Source organism: Nomascus leucogenys, chromosome 9 (assembly GCF_006542625.1).
Source record: "Nomascus leucogenys isolate Asia chromosome 9, Asia_NLE_v1, whole genome shotgun sequence".
NCBI lineage: Eukaryota > Metazoa > Chordata > Mammalia > Primates > Hylobatidae > Nomascus > Nomascus leucogenys.
Genome location: NC_044389.1, coordinates 37247739 through 37259944, shown reverse-complemented (window position 1 = coordinate 37259944; position 12206 = coordinate 37247739).

Sequence of the window (12206 nt, the reverse complement as noted above, 5' to 3'; positions counted from 1 at the left end):
ATGTATTCCTTCTACTTATTAAAAAAAAAAACTTAACTGTAAAACAGCCTCAGGCAGGTGCTTCAGGAGACATTCCAGAAGAAAGCATTGTTATCATAGGAGATGACAACTCTAAGCATGTTATTGTCCGAAAGACCTTTCAGCGGCACAGAGGTGGAGGTGGAAGACAGTGATATTGATGATCCTGACCCTGTGTAGGCTTAGTCTAATGTGTGTGTTCATGTCTTCATTTTTAATGAAAAATTTTAAAAAGTAAAAAGAAAATTAAAAATAGAAAAAGCTTATAGGATAATAAAAGTATTTATGTACAGCTCTATATATTTGTGTTTTAATGTGTTATTACAAAAGTGAAAAAAATTAAAAAGTTTGTAAAGTAAAAGTTACAGTAGGCTAAGATTAATTCATTATTGAAGGGAAGATATTTTATTAATTTACTGTAGCCTAGGTGTACAGTGTCTTTAAAGTCTATAGCAGCATACGGTAATGTCCTATTGACTCACCACTCACTCATTGACTCACTCAGACCAACTTTCAGTCCTGCAACCTCCATGCATAGTAAGTGCTATTTAGAGGTGTACCTTTTAAAAAATGTGTTAGACCATATTTTTACTATACTTTTTCTGTGTTTAGATATGTTTAGATACACAAATACTTACCATTGTGTTACAATTGCTTACAGAATTCAGTATAGTAACATCCTGTAGAGGTTTGCAGTCTAAGAGTAATAGGCAATACCATATAGCCTAAATGTGTAGTAGGCTATACATCTAGATCTGTGTAAGTACACTCTGCAACATTTGCACAACAGTGAAGTCACCTAACAATGTATGTTCCAGAATGAATCCATATTATTAAGCTACATATGATCAGATTAACTCAACTATATTCTAGATTTTAGGCTCTGTAGAGACACACATTTGTTTTATTGCTACTATTCTCTCATTGTAAAATAAAGATCTTCACAGAAAATAAATGCCTGGTACATACTGACTCAGGGAATAAATAAATATCTTATTTAGAATCAATTATAATATTTATATCAATTATTCCTTAGTTGAAAGACAATACATTGAAGAAATATCTAGAGGAAAGAAACTTTTTCTTACTTTACAATATCACTTAGATACTTCTCTGTGACCCTATAGAACACTCTTGTTTCTACTTGAGCTTATGTTGTGAATATCTTCCATGAGCCCCATCCAGAACCAGAGTTCACTCTTCTTTATCAGTTCTGTGCCCCAGGAGGCTCATCACATGGACTTCATGAACACTTTTGCTTCTGGTTGAGTTCAGCCATGAGACTCATGGCAGGAAATATAGAGGAAGGATTAGATTGAAGTCAAAGTAAATATTCCCCCAGCTCCCTCTGTGCCAAATGGTATAGGCTGGTTGGATTTTGCACCAACACCACCACTCTGGTGGTCCTGGTAATAGATACTACATTTTGTCTCATTATTGCCCTTTTCATGTTATCCCTGTGGGTGATAAAAGCTTCCTGCTGTTACTAGCCATGAGGGTACAGTACTGTCACACCTTGATAATCATTTATTAACTCTAGAAGTACTGAATTTGAGTGTGTTATTTAATTTCTGCCAAGCGTCTGAATAAGCACAGTTACACTCGATAATCATTTATTAACTCTAGCAGTGCTGAAGTTGAATGTGTTATTTAATTTCTGCCAAGTGTCTGAATAAGCACAGTACTATTCCCATCATACTATGAGCTTGAACTTCTCTCCCCCTACCTTGGCTCTAAGTATCTTAGAGGAAGTAACTTTCGTAAGGACTTTTAGAAACATATCTAATCCTTCTCATCTATTCTTCCTGGCAATTAAGTGTGGCCTTGCTCTTAAGTTCCAACCCAATAGAATGTGACCAAAAGTGATGAGTGCCTCTTCAGGATCTGAACCATTGAAACCTCCCACAAACATGTTTTCATTCCATTTTCCACTTCCACAGACTAATGGAGATGAGTCCCAGGGAGATCTTGAATATACATGTTAAAAGTGACAATGCATCAAGGATCGCTTAGCAAATTAGAAAATTCTATTGCATTCAAGCCATTATGCATTTTATTCCTCTTAATAATATAGAAATCATGCTTGATTAGACTGGAATAGTGTTGGGAACATAGGACTTATCTACAGTCAAATTGAATATGAACTGCACATGATTGTCATATTCACCTACATGTTCATTTATTTTAAAAATTTTGTTATGTTTCTATTGCATGCCAGGCATTGTTCTGTATATTGGAAATAAATCACTGAACAAAAGACAAATCCCTTATCCTCATGGATCTTACATTCTAATAGGGGAAACAGATTTTCAAAATGTAGATACATAAGATAGTGCTGCACAATAAGTATTGTGAAAAAAATAGAAGGAATGGAAAGAAATAGAAAGTGCCAGGTGGTCAGGAAATGGTTCACCAGAAAGAAGAAATTTGAGTACAGTGAACACTTGCTCATCAGGAAACACACTGTCTGGATTTCATGGTCTAATTTGGCCAACTTGCCAAAAGTTATCTAACCTTAGGCAGGTAACCTCTTATGGTCTTAGTTTTCTCATGGTAGAAAGATTATAGCAGTGCCTACAATATTTTGCCAATGTGAAGATTACATTAAATAAATTTAAGTTATTTAGCATATTTATTAGTATATTATAAAGTCATATTTTAAAAAAGTAGTTCTTTTTGTACTATTGTTAAAGGCTCAGAAGCCAGAAACAAGCATGAAGACCCTACGAACTTGAAAATTCTTCAAAATGAGAAAAAGAGGTAGCTACTGATAAGGTAAAAAAAAAAAAAATAACAAAGAGAAATTTCCCATAATAAGTTTGCCTCAGGGTAGGCAATGCCTTTCTTAAGCTATTTTCTTTAGAGCTTCTAATTCAATAGAAGAAAAATTTTCTGTTGATAATTCTGGAATGGATGGGCTCCACAAGAGCCATTTCTCACTTTTTTTAAAAAAAGCAACAGCAAACAAACAAATAAGCAAACAAGACCAGATCAACAATTTAGATTATTTATAGGAAGGGAAGCAAATAATGTGGACCTTCCCAAGAGTGTAGCTTGGAATTGGACATGGTATAAGAATTAACACTCATTAGCTCACAAGTAACTGATACCACTGGTGCTTTTATTTACTATTAGTCTATGACTTTCCTATTGCTGCCACAACAAATGACCACAAGTTTAGCAGCTTAAAACAACACAAGTTTATTATCTTACAGTCCTGTAGGTCAGAAGTCTTACATGGGTCTTACTGGGCTCAAATTAAGTTGTCAACAGGGCTAGATTTTTTCTGGAGGCTCTCAGGGAGAATCCATTTGCTTACTCATTCAGATTGTTGACAATTTAATGCTTCGCAGTGGTAAGACTGGGATCCTTTTTCCTCACTGGCTGTCAGCTAACACCTGTTCCTAGATTGTAGGGGATGCTTGCACTCCTTGGCTCAGGTCCCTACTTCCATCTTCAAAATTAGCAACAATGTATTGAATCTCTCCTTTCTCCTTCTATCCTCCCATTGGATTGACTCTCCTATCTCTTCCACTTTTAAGAATCTATGTAGTTAAATTAGCACCCCTGGATAATCTGGAGTAATCTCCCTGTTGTATAATCCTTGATCTTAATTCCATCTGCAAGTTACTTTTGCCATTAAGTTAATATATTCTCAGATTACAAAGGTTAGGGTGTGGGTATCTTTGGAAACCATCCTTCTGCCTACCACAGATTACATATTAAATAATTTTTTCAGCTGATTTTGAAAATTAATCGGAGTCAGTTAAATTAATATTTTAATTTGTGACTTTAATAACTAATTTAAAGAATTTACCTTTCAACATAACCAGAGATGTTTTTGTATTTTTACTTGTAAATTCTGAACTTTACTCAGCTAAATTTTGAACCTTAATTCATGTGTATTATTAATTAAATTACATAATTACATCACTTAATTAATTAATATAATATACATTACCCAATGAATTTGTGTTTTATTCATTATTGAATTCTAACTAAGGAAGAAAGTTATAGACTATTTAATGAAAATTATGATGCCCACTGGTTTAATATATAGATACATTTTAAAGTAATATAAATAAAACATAACTTCTATTTGTTTTATGTTTGACACATATATATTTTATATTCGATAGACCTTGTTTTTGAGCATAAGAAATAAGCATAATATAGTTTTTTATTTATAAGCAAGTGGGATAGTAGCTGTTGTAAAATAAATTGTATCAATCTCTTGGGAGGGTGTTTCAGTCCCACTAAAACTTGCCCTTTCACTGTCAAGATATTGAGCAAATAGTAATTATTGAAATTCTAAGCAGAATTGTTGAGCACAGGAATGGGTGTCAAGGAAAAATAATTTCATGTCCCCTATATAGCCATTAGCCTCCAAGGTTCTTAGTACCTTTACTCGTGGAAAATCAGGAGGTTACCTCGTATAAACACTGTTAAATTTATATGACTATGATTGCTTTCAAGTCATTTCTTTAATGAATATCTAGCTACAGGTGAAATGAAGAGATAAAGATATTAACGAAATTGTTCCCATTACGGAAAGAAAAAATACACAAGAAAAGAGTCTCATAAGTTTAATAAGTGATGACAGTTTATTTCATCTAAATATGTTGTTTATAGTGAAGTTAACTCCCAGAGACTGACTCTAAATCTTACACTGTGCAGAAGTTGCTTGGTGTTACGGTTTGTCTGCATTCATTTGATGCTTGCTTTTCCTATTATTTTTTTTCCACATGGGCTATTTTATTGATAAATCAAAAGAAAAAGGATCAAATAGACAAAGCAACAAAGCAGTAAAGTGCTCACTTCAGGGTTGTAGCTAATCTAATTAATTTTTCATTTGGTTCTCATGTATTGGACACCAATCAATTTGGGATTATGTTTACAGAGTTATAAAAAGAGAGGAGATCGTCCCTCAATTTGTTGTCTAGGCTGTCCAAATTAGTCAGTTAAATGATCCTGGGGGACATTATAAACTGTATGAATAGTTTCTTGTAAGTACTTTTCTTTTAATTACAGACCAAGTCGTCAACACTTCCTGCAGATCTCGACTCTGATAGGAAAAGTTTTAAAACCAAACGATGGGGTTTTAGTGTTTAGGGTATTTTTGTTTCATTTTCCCTGACATATTTTAGTTGAAATGTCTTTAGAGGAGAACAATTTTAGCATGTGAGGAGATTTGGAGTGCAGGAACTGACTACCACTCAGTGGAGGGTTTTCTGTCAGATAAAAAGTGATATTAAGATTAATGACTTTATTCAGTAAGAGTTTGTTACTGGTTGGGATATACTGAATCACTGCAAAAAAAAATGAATTGTATGAAATAATGAGAAGGAGCATATATTTCATGGAAATAATCCCCACCCCAAAATGGTGTATTCTGGAATAGGAATGCTAAGGTGGAATAAAAATAAAATTATGTGTTGATAAAAGTTTGTGGCACACCTGTGCAAAGTTTGAGGTACACCAATAAGCTCTGAAACCATTGTTTAAAACAAATCACTGCTCTAGCATTTGGCAGTTTAAGGCAATTGACAATACTTAGGAACTTTTGGAGTCCTTCTTACATTCTATCTCTCTGTATATTCAAGTGATCACCAAGTCCCTACAGGTCTGCCTTCCAAATCTATTTGCGCTGATTCTGCATCATTGCTCATCTGGCTGATTGCAATGTATTCTAACCATTTTAGCTTACTCCAGTCAGAACTATTTTAATACCTCCTGTCCTGTGTTGACACATCCTCTATACAACCATTAAGGTTACTTCCAAAAATATAATCATACTCTACTCCTATAAACTCTTATATTTTTATAACTCAAAAAATGTGATTGTTGGCTGTACGCTGTGGCTCACGCCTGTAATCCCAGCACTTTGGGAGGCCCAGGCGGGTGGATCACGAGGTCAGGAGATCAAGACCATCCCAGCTAACACGGTGAAACCCTGTCTCTACTAAAAAAAATACAAAAAATTAGCCGGGCGTGGTGGTGGGTGCCTGTAGTCCCAGCTACTCAGGAGGCTGAGGCAGGAGAATGGCGTGAACCCGGCAGGCGGAGCTTGCAGTGAGCCGAGATCATGCCACTGCCCTCCAGCCTGGGCGACAGAGCGAGACTCCATCCCCCCCAAAAAAATAAAATAAAATAAAAAGTGACTGTTTCTGTGAAAGTCTTTGGAAACCTCATTCCCTTCTACTCAAGAAATTAGAAAATATCATATAAATAGTCACTTCACACCATAAGCTGACAGTAAATATCTGTAACTATTCAGACTCCTTCTGAAATCCCTGGCCCCATTCTCAGTCTTTGGCTTAGAAGACCCTCATAGATTTTAGTGCAATACCTCATTAGACTACTGTGTGCCAGAAATATTTGATATAAAGAAATAGATACTAGAGGAGAGAAATGGTGAAATGAGAATCCAAAAATATATAAGTATGTTTTGTGCAGCACCTCAGGCTTTTGTAGAACCCAAAAGCCACTAAGAAGCCCTAGCCCTTTATGTGATATAAGACAAATTTTTGTAACTTCATAAGTGACAATTTTATTTAAAACTCAGTCAATGCATAGTTTTACAAGAGACAAGAACCTTCTCCATTTTTTAACAAGAACTTTTTTAAATGTAAAAAGTCTTGGAAAAGGAAATGAACTGTCTCATACTACAAAACCAGATAGATTCACTGGAGAAAAACATAACTTCTAAGGTTCCTTTACAATATTCTGAGATTTCAGCTCATTTTGGAGATTAGTTGGGGCAGGATACTCTTTATCTCTAAGCACACAATGACCTGAAATTCATGACTCCATTAGGAGGCAGTTTGAAAACTAGATCAGCGTTGAATCCTTTCAGAGCCTCATGAGAATTCCTATTATTTTATTCTCACTGGGATTTTATGGTTTAATTAGTACTCCGTTAAAAGTCAAGTGAAAGAATTTGGTTTTCATTTCTTATTCTAAAATTCTTTAACTGAATGTTTCCTAACTTCTGTGAGATGGTTGTTTTTATTTGACTAAAAAGTTTATTCCAGTTTTAAGTTTGTCAAAGACTAAGATAATTAAAGAGATTTCTGTATTAAACTAGGCTTACTAAGGTATCATTTATATATAACAAAGTTCACCTTCTTCAGTTACAAAGTTCAATGAGTTTAGACAAATATATACTGTCTCATAACTACCATCACAGATAAGATATCATATCTCACTGCAGCCTGGAACACCTGGGCTCAAGGGAGCCTCCCGCCTCAGCCTCCCAAGTAGCAGGGACTAAGATGCATGCCACTGCACCTTGCTAATTTTTTTTTCTTTTTTGTCTAAACAAATCTTGCTTTGTTGCCCAACTGGTCTCAAACTCCCAGCTTCAAGTGATCCTCCACCTCAGTCTCCCAAACTACTGGGATTACAGGCCTATGCCACCATACCTGGCCAAGATATAGATCATTTCAATCACCCTAGAAAACTCCTCATTAAGCTTTGCAATTAATCTTCTCCCTCTATCCCCAGCCTCTAGCAATCTTGAACTGATTTTTGTCCCCTTTTCTACTTTTGCCTTTTTTAGAATATCCTATAAATGAAAACATACTATATGTTACTTTTTGTGTCTAATTTATTTAATTTTTGCATTAATGATTTTGAGATTCATACATGTCACTGTATTTCTCAGTACTTTTTAACTCTTTTTGAGAAGTACTCATTGTATGGGTATACCACAATCGAGTTACTTAGCAGATGATGGATATTTGAGTTGTTTTCAAGGCTAAACCATTTTCCAAAGCAACCACGTCATTTTGTATCCCCATCACCATCCTGTTTCAGAACTTCAGAATCAGAATTATTGAGGTAGATATTATGAATCAGCATTTAAAAACAAAAACCAGAACGGAGTTCAAGATAGCTGAATAGAAACAGCTCTGGTCTGCAGCTCCCTGTGAGATTGACGCAGAAGGAGGGTGATCTCTGCATTTCCAACTGAGGTACTCAGTTCATCTCACTGAGACTGGTTGGACACTGGGTGCAGCCCACAGAGGGCAAGCCGAAGCAGGGTGGGATGTTGCCTTAGTGGGAAAGCACAAGGGGTCAAGGAATTCTCTCTCCTACCCAAGGGAAGCCGTGAGGGACGTGCCTTAAGAAACAGTGCACTTTGGCCCAGATACTGTGCTTTTTCCACAGTCTTCACAACCTGCAGACCAGGAGATTCCCTCCGGTGCCTACACCAACAGGGCCCTGAATTTCAAGCACAAAACTGGGCGGCTGTTTGGGCAGACACTGAGCTAGCCGTAGGAGTATTTTTTTTTTTCCATACTCCATTAGTACCTGGAATGCCAGCGAGACAGAACCTTTCACTCCCCTGGAAAGCGGGTTGAAGCCAAGTGGTCTGGCTCTGTGGGTCCCACCCCCAGGGAGCCCAGCAAGCTGAGATCCATTGACTTGAAATTTTCACTGCCAGTACAGCAGTCTGAGGTTGACCTGGGATGCTCAAGCTTGCTGAGGGGAGGGGTGTTCACCATTGCTGAGGCTTGAGTAGGCAGTTTTACCCTCACAGTGTAAACAAAGCCGCCAGGAAGGTTGAACTGGGCAGAGCCTGCCGCAGCACAGCAAGGCCGCTGTGGCCAGAATGCCTCTCTAGATTCCTCCTCTCTTGGCAGGGCATCTCTGAAAAAAAAAGGCAGGAGCCCCAGTCAGGGGCTTATAGATAAAACCTCCATCTCCCTGGGACAGAGCACTAGGGGGAAGGGGCGACTGTGGGTGCAGCTTCAGCAGACTTAAATGTCCCTGGCTGACAGCTCTGAAGAGAGCAGCGGTTCTCCCAGCACAGCAATCAAGCTCTGCTAAGGGTCAGAATGTCTCAAGTGGGTCCTGCAACCCCGTGTATCCTGACTGGGAAACACCTCCCAGCAGGGACCCACAGGAGAGAGGTCCACATACAGGAGAGCTCTGGCTGGCATCTGAGACGAAGCTTCCAGAGGAAGGAACAGGAAGCAATCTTTATTGTTCTGCAGCCTCTGCCAGTGATGCCCAGGCAAAGAGGATCTGGAGTGGAGCTCCAGCAAACTCCAGCAGACCTGCAACAGAGGGGCCTGTTAGAAGGAAAACTAACAAACAGAAAGGAAAGGCATCGATATCAACAAAAAGGATGTCCACTCAGAGACCCCATCTGAACGTCACCACATCAAATACCAAAGGTAGATAAATCCACGAAGATGGGGAGAAACCAGCGCAAAAAGGCTGAGAATTCCAAAAACCAGAATGCCTCTTCTCCTCTAAAGGATCAAAACTCCTCACCAGCAAAGGAACAAAACTGGATGGAGAATGAGTTTGACAAATTGACAGAAGTAGGCTTCAGAAGGTGGGTAATAACAAACTCCTCTGAGCTAAAGGAGCATGTTCTAACCCAATGCAAGGAAGCTAAAAACCTTGAAAAAAGGTTAGATAAATTGCTAACTAGAATAACCAGTTTAGAGAAGAACTTAAATGACCTGATGCAGCTGAAAAACACAGCACAAGAAATTTGTGAAGCATACAAAAGTATCAATAGCCGAATCTATCAAGCAGAAGAAAAGATATCAGAGATTGAAGATCAGCTTAATGAAATAAAACAAGAAGAAAAGATTAGACAAAAAAGAATAAAAGGGAAGGAACAAAGCCTCCATGGAATATGGGACTATGTGAAAAGACCAAATCTAAGTTTGATTGATGTACCTGAAAGTGACGGAGAGAATGGAACCAAGATGGAAAACACTCTTCAGGATGTTATCCAGGAGAACTTCCCCAACCTAGCAAGACAGGCAAACATTCAAATTCAGGAAATATGGAGAACATCACAGAGATACTCCTCGAGAAGAGCAACCCCATGACTAATAATAATCAGATTCACCAAGGTGGAAATGAAGGAAAAAATGTTAAAAGCAACCAGAGAAAGGTCAGGTTACCCACAATGGGAAGCCCATCAGACTAACAGTGGATCTCTCTGCAGAAACCCTACAAGCCAGAAGAGAGTGGGCGCCAATATTCAACATTCTTAAAGAAAAGAATTTTCAACCCAGAATTTCATATCCAGCCAAACTAAGTTTCATAAGCGAAGGAGAAATAAAATCCTTTACAGACAAGCAAATGCTGAGAGATTTTTTCACCACCAGGCCTGCCTTGCAAGAGCTCCTGAAGGAAGCACTAAACATGGAAAGGAACAACTGGTACCAGACACTGCAAAAAATACCAAATTGTAAAGGCCATCGACACTATGAAGAAACTGCATCAACTAATGGGCAAAATAACCAGCTAGTATCATAATGACAGGATCAAATTCACACATAACAATATGAACCTTAAATGTAAACAGGAAAAATGCCCCAGTTGAAAGACACAGACTGGCAAACTGGATAAAGAGTCAAGACCCATTGGTGTGTTGTATTCAGGAGACCCATCTCATCTGCAAAGATACACGTTGGCTCAAAATGGAGGGATGGAGGAATATTTACCAAAGAAATGGAAAGCAAAAAAAAAGCAGGGGTTGTAATCACAGTCTCTGATAAAACAGACTTAAAACCAACAAAGATCAAAAGAGACAAAGAAGGACATTATATAATGGTAAAGGGATCAATGCAACAAGAAGAACTAACTATCCTAAATATATATGCACCCAATACAGGAGCACCCAGATTCATAAAGCAAGTTCTTAGATACCTAAAAAGAGACTTAGACTCCTACACAATAAATAGTGGGAGACTTTAAAACCCCACTGTCAATATTAGACAGATCAACAAGACAGAAAATTAACAAGGATATTCAGGACTTGAACTCAGCTCTGGACCAAGCAGACCTAATAGACATCTACAGAACTCTTCACCCCAAATCAACAGACTATACATTCTTCTCAGCACCTCATTGCACTTATTCTAAAATTGACCACCTAATTGGAAGTAAAACAGTCCCCAGCAAATGCAAAAGAATGGTATCATAACAAACCATCCCTCAGACCACGGTGCAATCAAATTAGATCTCAAGATGAAGAAACTCACTTAAAACTACACAACTACATGGAAACTGCACAACTTGCTCCTGATGACTACTGGGTAAATAAAGAAATTAAGGCAGAAATAAAGATGTTCTTTGAAACCAATGAAAACAAAGACACAACGTACCAGAATCTCTGGGACACATTCAAAGCAGTGTTTAGAAGCAAATTTATAGCACTAAATGCCCACAAGAGAAAACCTGAAAGATCTAAAATGGATACCCTAACATCACAATTTAAAGAACTAGAGAAGCAAGAGCAAACAAATTCAAAAGCTAGCAGAAGACAATAAATAACTAAGATCAGTGCAGAACTGAAGGAGATAGGGACACAAAAAAAACCCTTCAAAAAATCAATGAACCCAGAAACTGGTTTTTTGAAAAGATCAACAAAATAGATAGACCACTAGCCAGACTAATAAAGAAGAAAAGAGAGAAGAATCAAATACATGCAATAAAAAATGATAAAAGGCATATAACCACTGATCCCACAGAAATACAAACTACCATCAGAGAATACTATAAACACCTCTATGCAAATAAACTAGAAAATCTAGAAAAAGTGGATAAATTCCTGGACACATACACCCTCCCAAGTATAAACCAGGAAGAAGTTGAATCCCTGAATAGACCAATAACAAGTTCTGAAATTGAGACAGTAATTAATAGCCCACCAAACAAAAAAATCCAGGACGAGAATGATTTACAGCCAAATTCTACCAGAGGTACAGAGAGAAGCTGTTACCATTCCTTCTGAAACTATTCCAAACAATAGAAAAAGAGAGAATCCTCCCTAACTCATTTTATGAGGCCAACATCATCCTGATACCAAAACATGGCAGAGACACAACAAAAAAAGAAAATTTCAGGCCAATATCCCTGATGAACATTGATGCGAAAATCCTCAGTAAAATACTGGCAAACCGAATCCAGCAGCACATCAAAAAGCTTATCCACCATGATCAACTTGTCTTCATCCCTGGGATGCAAGGCTGGTTCAACATACACAAATCCATAAACGTAATCCATCACATAAACAGAATCAATGACAAAAACATAATTATTTCAATAGATGCAGAAAAGTGTTCAATAAAATTCAACACCCCTTCATGCTAAAAACTGTCAATAAACTAGGTATTGATGGAACATATCTCAAAATAATAAGAGCTATTTAT